The 13,558-nt window shown below is 36.6% G+C and overlaps 1 protein-coding gene across 5 annotated transcripts in view; it reads right to left on the bottom strand.

Moving 5' to 3' along the window:
* Nucleotides 1-13,558, bottom strand: part of LOC145245715 (uncharacterized) — a 341,671-nt gene that overhangs the window by 286,049 nt on the left and 42,064 nt on the right. The gene's annotated exons all lie outside the window — the stretch shown is intronic.

The following is a 13,558-nucleotide window of genomic DNA, read 5'->3' as shown; positions in this document are numbered from 1 at the left end:
TATTTATAGTCTTTGTACCACTGTTTTCATCTTGAATTATTTTCATAACATTTCGGTCGATATAACCTCTAATCTTCTTCAGGTGTATCAAACTCGAGGCAGGGGGGGGGGGAAGTTGCAAATCCATAGCATAGTGGATAAAAATACTTGGTAAAATTCAGTTGTAAAAGTTACTCTTCTGGATGGTGAAGGTTCAATCATCAGTGCAGGCAACACAAAATCCAATTATGAATTACTCAGGATTCTTATTTTGTTATGGTTGACAGAACCAGAGCTTGCTACTTCCATGGATTAAATCAAGGGTTCCATTCGAAATTTCATGTAGATTCACAAGGTTGGCAGCAAAATTCTCTCCCAAGTTCCTGAGAAAGGTCAGAGGTTACATCGACCAAAACAGTGTGAAAATAACACTAAAGATGAGAAAAGTAGTATGAAGAATCAAGATGATACAATTTTTATGCAATACTTTAACCATAGATACAACATTCCCAGTAAACTTCTGATTAAAAAATGTCATTGTTTCTGTTAAATTGTGGTTAAAGAGAAAGAGAGTGGAGGGGGGGGGGGTGAAAGACCAAGATAAGTGTTTACTTTTATTCATTGAAAGCTCTGCTAGCATTGTTTCATAGAACATCTCTTGGATACAAAATAGCACTAATACCAACTAGTGATGACAAAAGCCAAACAATGTCCTTTCTTTTCATTAGGCCAAGCTGAGTGGAAAGGATGTATTGTCCCCAATTAAGCAGACAAGGCAACTTATACAACGTTCTCACTAGAAATTAGAAATGATGTGATAGCAGATGGCAACAAAGATAAAACAAACCTTCCAACATGCAATCAAGAAATACAAGTAGAAAGAAAATAATGAGGGCGAGAGGAAAGGAATTTCTTTTTGTAAGCAACGAAGTAGCAGGTGTCATTAGGAAATGTTTATACAAGAAAACATTCAAGTAGGAAAAACAAAAATAAAATAAAGATCGACTGCATTTTTGTTCTTGTTTGATGGTGGAATCTAAAAAGAATGTTGCTCGTGATGTTCTAATTGAAGGAAAAAAATGTGCCCAAAGGTTTTTTGAGGAATAGTTGATGTGTAATTTCTTAACTAGAGTAGAGAACCTTTTTCATGTTGGAAGACTTGAGTTGATTGTAATCTAAGAACTCATGTTTTAAAAAATGATGGCACTTTGTAAAAATGTATCACTTGGCATTAACTTTTTATAACATTTTGAAAGTTATTAACTATAAACTAATTTTTTTATGATTCTGACAAGGAACAGAAAAATCATTTTATTGTAATTCCAATATTTTAACACGAAACATAAGAGCAATAATAAGAACGTATCAATATGAATAAAAAAAAAAAAAAAAAAAAAAAAAAAACTACAGAAACAAAAATTCAAATTTATTTAGAGCTTCTCTTAATGAATCAAGGAAGTGAAACCTTGTCTTTTTATTCACAAAAACTTGCCAATTTACAGGGCGGGGAGTTGCAAAGTTTTGTTTTCTACTTTATGAAATATGCAGCTCACCAAAAGGGTCATTCCTCAATTTAGAACAATTTATCTTTGACCAAGAACAGATACTTCACTTCAGCAAAATTGCTCATAAGTTGATCTGCAACAATAAGTGAGTATTATATGGAAGTTATCCATCTAATTAAATGCTACGATTTTATTTTCAGAAGAAATTCTTACAAGACAAATAGATCATCCTAAAACGTGTGTGTGTGTGTGTGTGGTCGGCCAAGACCACTTAAGAATAAGATTTCAAAGCTACTTGCTAATGTCACATTTAGTATATCGTCCATGATTTACCTTTTTTTTTTTGTTAGTTACTCCCAGCTGATTTCGATGCTAAAAAATATCAGTGAAATAAAAATATGCAAATTGAAACGATGCCAATTATATAAAAAAATTTTTATTTTACAAACGAAAAAAAAAATGATTCTTTTAAAATTCAAAAACATGTTTTTTTTTGTTGTTTTTTTTCACAGCATAAACAGCCTTAGCTATATTATTTATTTATTTATTTATTTTTTTTAATAATCCAATATATAACATTAAGTTGGTCAGATTTTAAAATCAAACCTTGGTAGCAATGCATTTGACAAATCAATACTTGATTCAGACTAGCCTTTTTCTTCGTTTCACAATATTATTGACCCAAATATTATTTAGTTTTCTTCAGTTTCCATTATTTATAATGGATTATGAATAAAATGACATTTTCTGTTGCATGAATAGGGACCTTATCAAAGAAATTTCATTTTTATTTGCATTCTCTCATAAATTGTCTATACGCCACAGTTAGCAGTTTGTTTGCTTTTTTTTTTTTCCTAGTTGTCTCTTTCTTTTGACGTTTCTGAATTTTTTTTGTTTGTTTGTTTATAATAAAATATGCAGTGTATGAATTTTCGGCAGCTTTAAAAAAATAAAAAAAACAACTCATTTATCCTGCTTTGTCTCAGTTCCCATGAGCAATGATTCTGACATTGCTATATACATATATAGCTTAAGTGAACTATAATTCAAATTAGATATTGCATCTTTTTAATGAGCAGCAAGATAATTATTTATGAAAATGAAAACATTTTAATAATTTGTTTATTGAAGGTAGCTTTAGTTTTGTAACTTATTTTTAAAGATTTTTATTTTGGGTTATGAATCTAAATTTTAAGCTGATATTATATTTTAGAAAAAGTATCTCCTGGGATATTAGTTTTTTTATTTTTCTAAATATAAAATCTTGGAAATAGGTCTCCTACCCCATCTTTTTCAAATCCAATATGGCGATGTAAGATGTTTTTCACACGTGTTTTGAATTCAATTATTTTGAGGATGAGTGGGTGCCTATAAACACTACGATAAGTGTGTTTTAAATTTGTGTTTGTAGACTTTAAATATCTGCATTTTTTCTGTCTAAATCCTTTTTCTTTTTTTATAAAAAAATAGTTTTTTTTCCGGAATATACATTTGTCACTGAGAAGCTGGTCTCTCGCTATTAAGCAAAAACGTGTAAGAAGTATTTCATTAAAAAAAAAATAAATAAAAAATAAAATCTTATGAGTGTGAATTAAATACACCTCCTGGTTTTGGAATGATAACTAATGATCATACATATATATATATATCATTTAAACACGCTAGTGTCTAAATATATGGTTAAGTTGCAGTTTTAGTCATTTAGAACTGCTTTAAAGCTTCACCGCTCACTCATTTTTTGACCAAATTTCAAACAATTATTACAGTTTATAGATCACCTACTCAGCTATATGTGAAAAAATTTTTTTCAATTTTTGTTCAGTAAAACAAAAGTTGATGAATTTACTGATATTCAAAATCATAAAAAAAAAAAAAACGTAAGGAGGTGAACAACGTTTTTTATGACTGGTTTCCATAGCAACCATTTTTTTTTTTTTTTTTTTTTTTTACAAGGTGGTCACCACTTATCAAGGCCCGAAAGCCACTCAGGGATAAGGGTTATTGTAAGTACAGTACGTTAATGTGGATATTTAAATTGTCTACTTAAGGGGGCGGTTCATCAGGAATTTGTTTACGTTGGACTTGAAAACATTCAAGTTGTAGTTAGGAGGGAAGCAGGCAGACGGAACAGAGTTCCATAGGCATGCAGTTCTAAGAAAGAAGCTTTGTTCATGGAATCTACATTTTGATTTAGGTATAGATAAAGATTAGGGAAAGTTTTTGACAGTGGATTCAGCTAGACGGGTGCTTTTCGTAAAAGATTGGTGAGGGGGGACCAGAGATTGGAGTTCAGATGAGCACCTGCCATGGAAATAACGATAAAACAAAGATAGGCTTCCAACATCTCTTCTGTGGGAGAGAGGTTGCAGGGAAGAGAAAAGGGCATCCCCTACTAAGCCATGAAGTCTATTTTGTACTCTGTCAAGGCAGGATAGGCTGTTTTTAGCAGCTCCTGGCCAGATGTGGCAGCAGTATTCCATCCTTGGACATACTTGGCTTTTATATAGATAGAGAATTGCATCAGTAGTGAGATATCTTCTGGAGTGGTAGAAGGATCCCACCATCTTTCCAGCGACCTTGGCAACAGACTTGATGTACGTGTTCCATTTCAGATCAGGAGTAAAGGTCAAGCCCAGAAGCTTGTCAAAACATGGGGCTTCTCCTAGACGAGAGCCATCCATTTCAATTGATGCCAGATGGGGATTAAACAATCAAACAAAGAACAAGTGAATTTACTGGAAGCCTGGAAAAATCATGGATTACATTAGAAAAATTTGAGCATGGAAAATAATATGGTTAAGCTTAGACATGGAAAAGTAAAGGATTAGTTGTTGAAACTGGAAAAGTAAAGGATAAGATATTCTAGTAAAAAATATAATAAATTTATAACTTAAAATATTGCAGAATGAAGAATTTTTTTCTAAATTCAATTTATAACATTATATAATCAATTCTTAATGCTGCAATAGACATTTACTATATTTTTTACTAGAATATCTTGTCCTTTTCTTTTTCAGTCTTAACAAGTAGTCCTTTACTTTTCCATGTTTAAGCTTAACCATATTACGTTTCATGCTCACATTTTTCTATTGTAATATATATATATATATTAGGATTCTTTTTTTGAAGTGGTGAACATTAAATTGACAACTATTTTCTTTAATTACAGATTTGGCAACTATCAATTATTTGATTTCAGCTTGGTTTGGCAATTCATCATGAAGAGATTCACACCCAAATAGTGTTTGCAAATTTCAAATGATACGTTCAATTTACCGAAAGAAACATTTAATGAACGAATAATTTCATGAAATGGACCTGTCAACTGGTCACACTATTTGTGCAATTTAATCTCATTTGATTATTTCCTGCGGGGGAATACATAAAATCTCACGTCTACATTGATAAAACAGACACAATAGAAAACTTGAAAGACAACATTCCACGTGTTATTGTCAAAATACAGCCTAATTTAATGTGTAAAGTTTGTGAAAATTGAACCCGTAGATTATGCCATATATAAGCAAGCTGTGAGACCCTATGCCCAAAACTACTTTTTTTATGGAAATCATTCCAGACAAAGCATGAAACCACTTAACATAAAGAGCTAATAAAAATGAAAGATGATTATTGCAAAGACAGGAAGTGCCTATTGACCTAAGTCTTGAAAAGATGACGGTTAAAAGTAGGAGGAAAAACAGTCAACAGAAAGAATGTTCCACAAGCTTGTGGTTCTTGGAAAGAAGCTACTGGAATACCGTTTTTCATACACATCTGGACAGCACCAGATTGTCTTGCTTGTAACCATGAGGGTTAGGTGTAGCTGGGGATGTTGGCATTTGGCCAAAAATGTCCCATATGCCTAGAGAAAGGATAGGATATGTTTTTGTTGGGAAAAATTAATTCTTCAGTAAAGTAAAATAGACATTTTTCGTGACAAATAGTCTAGCTTGACATACATGGAAATGTTGCAATAAGCCATTTGTCTTGTATCAAGTGAGGGACCACCCAGAGAAGTAGATAGTAGAATTGCTTGTTGAAAAAAAGAAAGGGATAGAGAGGCCCCACGAGGAAGAGAGAAAAACCAGCTGGCCTAGTATTTAGTATCACACAAAATGTAATGTCCAACTAACTTTGAATGGCTATAGCTCACATAATTGTTGAAATACCAAGATATGTTTGTGGGTAAAATATGCTTTTTTAACTATATTACATCCTTTATTTATACCAATCTTTGAAGTTTAATGCATGTTAAATATAACCACAGAGCATATAAAAATAGACATTTTAGAATTATGGAATAGTTCCTTGCATTTTAGAATAGTGATACGATGAAAAAATACTTTAGCCTATAAAATTAAAGTAAAAAAATTTTTCATTGCTTTTTCACCCTAAACAAAACATAGTGCCACTTGGATGTAAGGGGCTACTATTTGGGACAAAATTTGCAGGGATACTATATAGGGAGTTGAGTAGCAAGATGCATGTTCGTATTACTTGAACTTCTGCATGTTAGCACAATCGGAGAAGCAGGGATCTAGGAGGGAATTCCAAAGTCTAGCAGATCAAAGGAAGAAACTATTTGAGATTTTCTGGCATCTAGGGATCGCTATAGTGTAGAGGTGGGATTTTGCTGCTTGTTGCGTTAGTTGGGGTATTTACATTGAGGGGGTACATAGGCTTGGAGCATCTTCCATTAAACTACTTGTAAAATAGGTACACGGATGCAACATTTTGTTGATAGTCCAAAGATTGGAGTTTGGTTGACAGTGCAGGACCTATTAGGTTGACCACTCCTTTTTTTTTATTTTTTAACTGTCTAGGAATGAAAGACTAGTAGCAGATGCATCAGCCCAAATGTGGTAACAAGATCTTATGCATGGGTGAATGGTGGCCTTGTAGAGGTATAGGATACTCTCAGGCATAAGTAACTTTCTAGCATGGTAGAGAGAGCCCACCTTCACAGCAATCTTGGCAATGCCCTCAATATATTTGTCCCAATTTATGTTCCTTGTGGACATTAAGCCAAGAAGTTTAAATGAAGAGCTTTCAGATAGAGTATCATTAGCCATGGTTATCGGTGGTTGAGACGATTTGTAATTATTAAAGGAAAGAACCTTACCATCCATATATTTTGCAACACTATATATGTATACCTAGGTTTTTGGCATATTGAAAATAAATTAAATAAGTTTGGAGTATCTAGACAAAATGAAAAAAAAGGGACAGACAAAAATTTTAAATTAATAATCTTCCGTTTATTAATTTTAATAGGCAATGTAAAAATAAATTAGATTCTAAATACTCCTGCATGATGCCAAGGTTGGGATAGCAAGCACTAAATCAATATTAGCATACATTGAACTAGGTTTTTTTTTTATATGTGATTTGAAAAAAAATTCTAATACCTTTTTTTTTTTTTTAAATGCGACTCAGTGACTATCATTTGTTACGACTGCAATCTAGAGTTATTTGTATAATGTCATGTTAGGACAAACAGGCTTTTATATAAATTTAGGTCATGGTTCAGTACTCTAGAATCATTTTTAATAAAAGTAAATGTGGTTGTTAAAAGTATTTAAAAATAGCTATACAACTGAATATTTTTATTGCATTTATTTTCATTTTGCAAAATTATTATTTTTAAAATAATTAAATTCTTTACAAAAATTGTGTGCATTTTAAAGTAAATCAAATTTAAGTGTTCTTAATTAGATTACAGCGTTGCAGTAGTAACTTCTATTACAAAGGTTTTTCCAATATTAAAAATTTGAACCAAGTGCAACAAAAAAAAAAAAAAAAAAAAAAGGGAAGGGGGTCGTATTTTTTGCTATTATACATTTTAAATAGATTATTGTTGAGAAAAGGACAATCTCAATAGTAGGGCAAAATAGAAATTCACATTGATCCTTGATAAATTTGTAAATCTACAGATTCATAATTAAATCGACTTTATATATCATCAGTTATTCTGACTCCGGGTATTTGTACTTTCATTTTTGATTCCCATTTCATTTAAAGCAGTTTTAAAAATTTCTATGGATGTTAGATGCAAACGTAAATCCTACAATCACTGAATATGGATTCTAATTATCTTAAACTATGTCGATTACAGAATATTCTTGTTAGACGCTTAATATTGCACAGTGATGGAGAAAAGAAAAGCATATTGTTTAACCGGTGAGGAATCATAACATTGTTTAAAAACTGCTGGGTCCTTCTGACTTACACCCCAGAATTCTCTTTTGAAAGGAACTTTTCTATTAGTGGTTTTCTGTTTTGAGTAAAAGCACGGCCCTCCTCTATCTGTCTGAGTTTGGTCTTTTATCCCTTTGAAGTCTTGGGAATTCTTGCGGTTAGTCTCGCCTTCTTCCCAATAAAACCAACCACGCCTACCGTTTCTCCTTTTTCTTCCTCTCCCAGCCCCTGCATATCAACAGCGGACCTTCTGTCTTTTCTCAATAAAACCAACCACACCTATCGCTTCTTTTTCTTCTTCCTCCTCTTCCAGTCCCCGTGTATCAGCAGCAGAGAGAGCAGACCTTGTCTTTTAGAGGTGAGTGCGTTAGAAGAATTACTACTATACTCCTCTGATCCTATGATCACACATGGAACACTTTGGGTGGGGGGGGCTCTTATGTTGTGGGTTTCCTCATCGCAGTAAAATCATCAGGTCTTCATTAGGAATAGTACCCACACTCACTGTGTCTTCATCCGGAATGTCATCGGATGAGCCACCATCTACATCCACATTAGGTGTCCATTTATCCAGCGTCTCACTGATGGTCACAAATCTCTCACTTCCCCTCTCTGAAGACGTATCAGAGCAGGCCATTGGTAGGCCTGGTCCCACTATGAGTCGCAGGTCTTTCACATGACGTGGCATTCCATCAACTTATATATTCTGCGTACTGGTTCTCCCAGTCACACATCTCACTCCATACTTTGTGGTACATCATCCGTGTGGAGCTTCTACCCACACTCGGTCACCTGTTTTGTAGACAGTTTGCTGTTGATTGTCTATTGGTAACGTTATTCCATCAATTCCTTTAAACCGTGTTCGGTACGAATGGACCATATTGGTAGGTGCTGTAACAAAGGACAAGTCATCCTTCAGTGTAACGTACCAGTATACTGCCTCCAGTAGACTACACTGTTTTCTGGCTGTGATCCTTTTTTACACTTCTATGACATCGGTCAATGATGCCATTACTGGAGGAGAACATATGCACAATGAAATCAAAGTCTTATTCTACATTCAATGAAGGCTTTAAACAAGCTGCTCTGAAAGGCATGCCATTATCCATTAGAATTTCTGATGGCGGACCTCGCTCATAGAAAAGAGTCTTTAGCTGGTTGATTATACTTTTCGCATCTTGCCAAGCAAAGTGTCGCCAGACAGCAAACTGAGCGTGACCGCAGTCAATCAATGTCAAAAAATGGACCTCATTGTAATGAGTGATATCCACCGTTATTCTATCCCATGTTTGTTTAACATCTAAAGCTACCTTTGACCAGTATATTGGTGACGGATTGTTCGACTGACACTCTTCACATTCTTTGACGCCGGTTCTCAGAGCAGCTTTGGAAACCCCATAGTTAATTTGTATCACAAAGTAGAGTGTCCATTTCACACCAGGACGATCACTTTGTTGGTGAACAATTCTGATCTGGTTCAACGTGACAGAGCTCACAGATGGAGTGCAGGCAAGTTGCGCAGGCTCAGTGTTCCTCTTAATTGCATTAAACCACTGCTGAGGCACTCTTGTCAATCGATCCACCTTGTTTTGGTTAGATTTGACCAAGAATACATCCATCAACAGTGTATTCCTTCACCAATTTCATTGTGTCATGACGCCATCGGATGAGCATCTCACTCGTAGCTTTGATCCATACCCTGGCTCTGCCGATAAGGTTATTTAGATCCATTTATGGACATATGCGGAATCGGTTAATAAGTGCAAGGTGATCATCTTCCAGGGGATTGCAAAGTTCATTCCTTTAATGATAGTATTGAGTTCTGCTAGGTTATTATGCTGGGAGTCCTTATCTGGACGTAATCAGCATGGATCCTCTATGACAGTCCTATATTATATCAATGACACACCGGTAGTGAGAGAGCTTGCGTCGACCTAGACGTTAAGATCTTTGCCTTTGATACACCATTTGCCTTGTGCTGGATCTTCTTTGTAGACTCTGGTTAGGACCTCCTTGATCATGGCATTTACTGCATCGTCCAACCCTGTAGTGATGTCAGATGCTCTCCTCTTGATGAACGCCACAGTAGCACTAAGCCAACCATCTATGGGAAGGTGTCCAACCAACTTGCCACATAATGAAAATGTATTCTCTCGTGTGACGACATGAGGCATGTCTGGAACCTTGTTCCCTCTTCGTCAAAGCAGAGCATTATCCTCTTCCCAGATCTGCAAACCAAGCATTCGCGCAGCATTCTGCAGTCTCTCTGGTTCTTTGCTGAGAAGGTCGAAGTTGTAGAGATGCTTCTTCACATGTGCAGTAGGCACTAAACTCTCGTCCACATACACATCAATATAAGTAGATGTTGCCTGCTGTATGCGCTTGTCCTGTGTCAAGATAGCATCAACAATTGTTTGCATGATGGACGGTGCTACATGCATGTCAGACAATACTTTTGTCCTTTGATTAGTACAGTTTGATAGGGCCACAGTGATTTGTGCACGCTTACTTGAAGGTATGTCTAACACCCATACATTTGATCCCACTCGCCGCCATTCTCTTGACTTTTCGGTGCATATGTCTGCGTAGGCCATAAATGGGTCCACATGCTTATTTAATTCCTGATAGTAGAGCACCGGCCTCATCTTTTGTTGGTTCTGCTGAATGTGCCATTAGTGGGATCATGCCCTTTGGGGGGGGGGGTCTTAATTCCTTTTCTGGGTACGGAACCAACCATCCATTATTAATCCAGGCTTGTAGCTTAGTCTCAGACTGCGTGGGCTTTTGCAGAGATGTTATACTTTAGTATTCTGTTGCATAATTTTTGTTGTAGCTGATGACCAGACCACTTCTAGGCATGGTCCAGGTTCTGGTACATTGGTAGAACTCTGCGCAAAAGTCAGGCTGTTCCAGCTCTATTGTTGCACCCAGAACAAAAGCACTCCCAGCAAAATGTACTTTGCCTCCCTTATCGATATGCACACTGCCAAATTGCTTGATGATGTCCATCTCCAGAAGGAGGTCAAACTCCAATGCTTTGCTGTTTACCACCAGTACATCAGTCTTCAGGGGATTTCTGTTGACTAATGTTAATGTTATACTGCCAACACTATGGCTTAACAGGCATTTCCGTCCTGCTATCAGAATCACAGTATTTTTCCAAATCACAGTATTTTTCCATTGACATAACCCACTTACAACAGATCATGAGCAGCCAGCATCCACCAATATCCGATCTAACCCATCAATCTGTACCTTTATCATGGGGAGCACCTCTTCTAGTTTATGTGGGGAGAGAGTAGTGCTGGCCTCTTGCCAATTGCCTCATTACCCTGGATACCTTGATGTCACTTGTCCTTGATTTTTGGATCAATAACAGTGTATCTCTTGACGCATCCTGCCTGCTTTGCCTCTGGGCTGTTGGCAGTCTCTGACAAAATGATTGGGACCTCCACACTTGTGGCACCACACTGTGACTGCATCCTGCTGGTCAGAGGTTGAAGGTTGATCCACAGGCACATAAGAAAGAATTCTGTCTTCCTGCTGCTGCAATGGGTTCCTCCACTGTTGCCTCCTCCATCATGAAAGCCTAGGCCCTCGCAAGAATCTGGTCCAGGGTCATCTGTTCCATTCTGGAGGATCCCCACAACTTTTGCTTAACAGAGCTGGGGAGTCTTGACACAAAAGCACAACTGAGCCATCGATCAGAGGGGTTCTGCTCTATTAACTGTACAAGATCATGCAGGCCACCCAAGTATTCATCGACAGTTTCCCCAAGGCACAAACAATGGGAGATTAACTTGTCATATGCCACAAAGGGATCCGGCGCAAAAGCTACGAGGAGGGTTTGTTTTACTTGCTTCAAATCCGTCATACAGACAGCATGTCACCTCTCAGCCTGAGTGGTAGAACATACTCAACGTTGTCAATCCCACGCATTTCATATACCAGCTCCACCTGTTCGAATGATTTGGACACTGATCAGGTGAGATGCCATGAAATTCAGGAATCAGATGAATATTGAATGCTTTGCCTGCCATTTGTAAGCTGAAATAGCTTGAAAACTGCTGGGTCCTTCTGACTTACACCCCGGAATTCTTTTTTTTGAAAGGAACTTTTCTCTTCTATCAACAGTTTTCTGTTTTGAGCAAAAGTACTGCCCCCTATCCGTCTGAATTTGGTCTTTTATTCCTTTGAAGTCTGAGGAATTTTTGCCGTTAGTCTCGCCTTTTTCCCAATAAAACTAACTACGCCTACAGTTTCTTCTTTTTCTCCCTCTCCCAGCCCCTGCATATCAACAGCAGACTTCTGTCTTTTAGAGGTGAGTGCGTTAGCAGAATTACTGTTACACTGTTACTCTTGTTTTATTGGAAATATATTTTTGTTAAATGAATGATTGAAAATTAAATATATTACAGCATTGTTTAACCTGTACTGAATTGTTTATATAGTCAGATCACTTACTATATTACTTAGTAATCATTGAAATTGGGTAAAACAAAGCCAGATCTAACTCCAGAAAAATGCAGCCAATTTAAATATTGATAGGGATTAATAAATGCACTTATTGCATAGCTCCCACCACCTTGCATAGCTTCAGATTTTCAAAATTTACCATCTTGTGTTACCTCATTTTTTTTTTCTTTTTACTCGTTTTTACCCCCAGACAAGACATATTGCCTCTGGGAGAGATTAGTGGTAGATGTACCATCCCAAAACTGAAGAGCCATTGCTCAAAACAACAAGATACTATAAAAAGGCTGACTGGAAAACCATCAGGGATCTCATCAGAGATGCCCCATGGGGAAATATCTTTTCTCTTCCTGCTGAATAGCGCACAAATGAGATCACTGAATGGTTCAAAACGGCAATTGAAGCACATGTTCCCATGCGGAAATTTTATAGCAAGCCCCACTCTCCCCAGTGGTTTACTTCTACTTGTGCAACTGCCATTGCACAAAGGCAGCATGCATACCGCAGATTTAACTGACATAAGTCCAGTTCAAACAGACAGAAGTATATAGAAGCTAGAAGTAATTGTAAGAAAGAATAAGCCACAGCTAAGAGAGAATTTACTGAAACAACCCAAAAACGCATCGAAGCACAAAAATTAATAACCTGTGATTTCTGGAAAATCTACAATAGTGTAGTAAATAATGGGCAATCAACAATTCCCCCACTATCCAACAATCATGAGGTTGTTTGCTCAGCTACCGAGAAGGCTAACATAGTTGCCAGTCGGTTCGCCTCCAACTCCACACTGGACCCTACAAACCACCCCCTCCCTGACTTTCCTTTGCGGACAGACGCTACACTAGACGATCTGGAAATCACCCCATCTCAGGTGCATGCCATCATAAAAAATCATCACATTTTGACATTTTACTCACCATACAATCTTGATTAAAAAATCCCCCAAAAAGTAATAGTTACAAGTGCTATGTGCCGCATTAGAGGAGTTTGGCTAAATATAGGCATTGTGAAGTTGTAAAATGGCAGAGGCTGCTGCATAGATTGTGCAGAATTGTGATCCTAGCTCCCACTCATAGAAACACAGATATACATACAGCAGTGGTTAGCAGAACAGACTGGACACTGCAACCAATGTTCAAGTTCTGTGAAATCCTTATGTATTATTTTGTGGTAAAGGTAAAGGAAGATACGACTCGCAAGTGACAGGATCAGGGAAGGAAAGAGAAAAGAAAACTTAAGTTTGTAGGTAGCTCATTTATATACATATGGCATTAATTTGAATACGAGGGAAATAGCAGCTATGAAAAGGACTAGTTGGAGAGGACAGATGTTGAGTTTTTACAGCTGAGAAAAAACACAGACATTGCAGATTAGGGTTTAAGTTAAAAGGAATTGGTATGAAT

The sequence above is a fragment of the Euprymna scolopes genome, chromosome 23 (genome assembly GCF_053919585.1).
Source record: "Euprymna scolopes isolate OS-2025 chromosome 23, ASM5391958v1, whole genome shotgun sequence".
NCBI lineage: Eukaryota > Metazoa > Mollusca > Cephalopoda > Sepiida > Sepiolidae > Euprymna > Euprymna scolopes.
This window is presented reverse-complemented; position numbering and strand designations above follow the sequence as displayed.